Raw genomic sequence first — 5,000 nt, 5'->3', positions numbered from 1 at the left:
TTGCATTTTCTTACGACAAAACATTAACAAATACGAGACTATAACAATATAAAACTACATATGTAATTTAATTAATCAAAATTAATAATTTTTTTTGATTTTTCAGTGATCCAGAACCGATAAGTCGAAAATTTTAACAATCATATTTTTGCATTCTGTACCGTGGATCCATCGTTAAACGCTATTAAACTAACGTCCGTGATGGTATAAATGCAGATTTTCGCTCCGTTTAGCCAAAATAACGAACTTTAGGTGCGCTCCGAAATATTTCAAAGTCCCAGCGGCGTATTGCTTCGCCTCTTAGAACCGATTAGTCGAAAATTTTAACAATCATATTTTTGCATTCTGTACCGTGGATCGATCGTTAAACGCTATTGAACTAACGTCCGTGATGGTATAAATGCAGATTTTCGCTCCGTTTAGCCAAAATAACGAACTTTAGGTGCGCTCCGAAATATTTCAAAGTCCCAGCGGCGTATTGCTTCGCCTCTTAGAACCGATTAGTCGAAAATTTTAACAATCATATTTTTGCATTCTGTACCGTGGATCCATCGTTAAACGCTATTAAACTAACGTCCGTGATGGTATAAATGCAGATTTTCGCTCCGTTTAGCCAAAATAACGAACTTTAGGTGCGCTCCGAAATATTTCAAAGTCCCAGCGGCGTATTGCTTCGCCTCTTAGAACCGATTAGTCGAAAATTTTAACAATCATATTTTTGCATTCTGTACCGTGGATCCATCGTTAAACGCTATTAAACTAACGTCCGTGATGGTATAAATGCAGATTTTCGCTCCGTTTAGCCAAAATAACGAACTTTAGGTGCGCTCCGAAATATTTCAAAGTCCCAGCGGCGTATTGCTTCGCCTCTTAGAACCGATTAGTCGAAAATTTTAACAATCATATTTTTGCATTCTGTACCGTGGATCCATCGTTAAACGCTATTAAACTAACGTCCGTGATGGTATAAATGCAGATTTTCGCTCCGTTTAGCCAAAATAACGAACTTTAGGTGCGCTCCGAAATATTTCAAAGTCCCAGCGGCGTATTGCTTCGCCTCTTAGAACCGATTAGTCGAAAATTTTAACAATCATATTTTTGCATTCTGTACCGTGGATCGATCGTTAAACGCTATTGAACTAACGTCCGTGATGGTATAAATGCAGATTTTCGCTCCGTTTAGCCAAAATAACGAACTTTAGGTGCGCTCCGAAATATTTCAAAGTCCCAGCGACGTATTGCTTCGCCTCTTAGAACCGATTAGTCGAAAATTTTAACAATCATATTTTTGCATTCTGTACCGTGGATCCATCGTTAAACGCTATTAAACTAACGTCCGTGATGGTATAAATGCAGATTTTCGCTCCGTTTAGCCAAAATAACGAACTTTAGGTGCGCTCCGAAATATTTCAAAGTCCCAGCGGCGTATTGCTTCGCCTCTTAGAACCGATTAGTCGAAAATTTTAACAATCATATTTTTGCATTCTGTACCGTGGATCGATCGTTAAACGCTATTGAACTAACGTCCGTGATGGTATAAATGCAGATTTTCGCTCCGTTTAGCCAAAATAACGAACTTTAGGTGCGCTCCGAAATATTTCAAAGTCCCAGCGACGTATTGCTTCGCCTCTTAGAACCGATTAGTCGAAAATTTTAACAATCATATTTTTGCATTCTGTACCGTGGATCCATCGTTAAACGCTATTAAACTAACGTCCGTGATGGTATAAATGCAGATTTTCGCTCCGTTTAGCCAAAATAACGAACTTTAGGTGCGCTCCGAAATATTTCAAAGTCCCAGCGGCGTATTGCTTCGCCTCTTAGAACCGATTAGTCGAAAATTTTAACAATCATATTTTTGCATTCTGTACCGTGGATCCATCGTTAAACGCTATTAAACTAACGTCCGTGATGGTATAAATGCAGATTTTCGCTCCGTTTAGCCAAAATAACGAACTTTAGGTGCGCTCCGAAATATTTCAAAGTCCCAGCGGCGTATTGCTTCGCCTCTTAGAACCGATTAGTCGAAAATTTTAACAATCATATTTTTGCATTCTGTACCGTGGATCCATCGTTAAACGCTATTAAACTAACGTCCGTGATGGTATAAATGCAGATTTTCGCTCCGTTTAGCCAAAATAACGAACTTTAGGTGCGCTCCGAAATATTTCAAAGTCCCAGCGGCGTATTGCTTCGCCTCTTAGAACCGATTAGTCGAAAATTTTAACAATCATATTTTTGCATTCTGTACCGTGGATCCATCGTTAAACGCTATTAAACTAACGTCCGTGATGGTATAAATGCAGATTTTCGCTCCGTTTAGCCAAAATAACGAACTTTAGGTGCGCTCCGAAATATTTCAAAGTCCCAGCGGCGTATTGCTTCGCCTCTTAGAACCGATTAGTCGAAAATTTTAACAATCATATTTTTGCATTCTGTACCGTGGATCCATCGTTAAACGCTATTGAACTAACGTCCGTGATGGTATAAATGCAGATTTTCGCTCCGTTTAGCCAAAATAACGAACTTTAGGTGCGCTCCGAAATATTTCAAAGTCCCAGCGGCGTATTGCTTCGCCTCTTAGAACCGATTAGTCGAAAATTTTAACAATCATATTTTTGCATTCTGTACCGTGGATCCATCGTTAAACGCTATTAAACTAACGTCCGTGATGGTATAAATGCAGATTTTCGCTCCGTTTAGCCAAAATAACGAACTTTAGGTGCGCTCCGAAATATTTCAAAGTCCCAGCGGCGTATTGCTTCGCCTCTTAGAACCGATTAGTCGAAAATTTTAACAATCATATTTTTGCATTCTGTACCGTGGATCCATCGTTAAACGCTATTAAACTAACGTCCGTGATGGTATAAATGCAGATTTTCGCTCCGTTTAGCCAAAATAACGAACTTTAGGTGCGCTCCGAAATATTTCAAAGTCCCAGCGGCGTATTGCTTCGCCTCTTAGAACCGATTAGTCGAAAATTTTAACAATCATATTTTTGCATTCTGTACCGTGGATCCATCGTTAAACGCTATTGAACTAACGTCCGTGATGGTATAAATGCAGATTTTCGCTCCGTTTAGCCAAAATAACGAACTTTAGGTGCGCTCCGAAATATTTCAAAGTCCCAGCGGCGTATTGCTTCGCCTCTTAGAACCGATTAGTCGAAAATTTTAACAATCATATTTTTGCATTCTGTACCGTGGATCGATCGTTAAACGCTATTGAACTAACGTCCGTGATGGTATAAATGCAGATTTTCGCTCCGTTTAGCCAAAATAACGAACTTTAGGTGCGCTCCGAAATATTTCAAAGCCCCAGCGGCGTATTGCTTCGCCTCTTAGAACCGATTAGTCGAAAATTTTAACAATCATATTTTTGCATTCTGTACCGTGGATCCATCGTTAAACGCTATTAAACTAACGTCCGTGATGGTATAAATGCAGATTTTCGCTCCGTTTAGCCAAAATAACGAACTTTAGGTGCGCTCCGAAATATTTCAAAGTCCCAGCGGCGTATTGCTTCGCCTCTTAGAACCGATTAGTCGAAAATTTTAACAATCATATTTTTGCATTCTGTACCGTGGATCCATCGTTAAACGCTATTAAACTAACGTCCGTGATGGTATAAATGCAGATTTTCGCTCCGTTTAGCCAAAATAACGAACTTTAGGTGCGCTCCGAAATATTTCAAAGTCCCAGCGGCGTATTGCTTCGCCTCTTAGAACCGATTAGTCGAAAATTTTAACAATCATATTTTTGCATTCTGTACCGTGGATCCATCGTTAAACGCTATTGAACTAACGTCCGTGATGGTATAAATGCAGATTTTCGCTCCGTTTAGCCAAAATAACGAACTTTAGGTGCGCTCCGAAATATTTCAAAGTCCCAGCGGCGTATTGCTTCGCCTCTTAGAACCGATTAGTCGAAAATTTTAACAATCATATTTTTGCATTCTGTACCGTGGATCCATCGTTAAACGCTATTAAACTAACGTCCGTGATGGTATAAATGCAGATTTTCGCTCCGTTTAGCCAAAATAACGAACTTTAGGTGCGCTCCGAAATATTTCAAAGTCCCAGCGGCGTATTGCTTCGCCTCTTAGAACCGATTAGTCGAAAATTTTAACAATCATATTTTTGCATTCTGTACCGTGGATCCATCGTTAAACGCTATTAAACTAACGTCCGTGATGGTATAAATGCAGATTTTCGCTCCGTTTAGCCAAAATAACGAACTTTAGGTGCGCTCCGAAATATTTCAAAGTCCCAGCGGCGTATTGCTTCGCCTCTTAGAACCGATTAGTCGAAAATTTTAACAATCATATTTTTGCATTCTGTACCGTGGATCCATCGTTAAACGCTATTGAACTAACGTCCGTGATGGTATAAATGCAGATTTTCGCTCCGTTTAGCCAAAATAACGAACTTTAGGTGCGCTCCGAAATATTTCAAAGTCCCAGCGGCGTATTGCTTCGCCTCTTAGAACCGATTAGTCGAAAATTTTAACAATCATATTTTTGCATTCTGTACCGTGGATCGATCGTTAAACGCTATTGAACTAACGTCCGTGATGGTATAAATGCAGATTTTCGCTCCGTTTAGCCAAAATAACGAACTTTAGGTGCGCTCCGAAATATTTCAAAGCCCCAGCGGCGTATTGCTTCGCCTCTTAGAACCGATTAGTCGAAAATTTTAACAATCATATTTTTGCATTCTGTACCGTGGATCCATCGTTAAACGCTATTAAACTAACGTCCGTGATGGTATAAATGCAGATTTTCGCTCCGTTTAGCCAAAATAACGAACTTTAGGTGCGCTCCGAAATATTTCAAAGTCCCAGCGGCGTATTGCTTCGCCTCTTAGAACCGATTAGTCGAAAATTTTAACAATCATATTTTTGCATTCTGTACCGTGGATCGATCGTTAAACGCTATTGAACTAACGTCCGTGATGGTATAAATGCAGATTTTCGCTCCGTTTAGCCAAAATAACGAACTTT

Source organism: Osmia lignaria, unplaced genomic scaffold, assembly GCF_051020975.1.
Source record: "Osmia lignaria lignaria isolate PbOS001 unplaced genomic scaffold, iyOsmLign1 scaffold0066, whole genome shotgun sequence".
NCBI classification, from domain to species: Eukaryota; Metazoa; Arthropoda; class Insecta; order Hymenoptera; family Megachilidae; genus Osmia; species Osmia lignaria.
The sequence above is the reverse complement of the archived record's forward strand: the minus strand, read 5'-3'. Positions refer to the sequence as shown.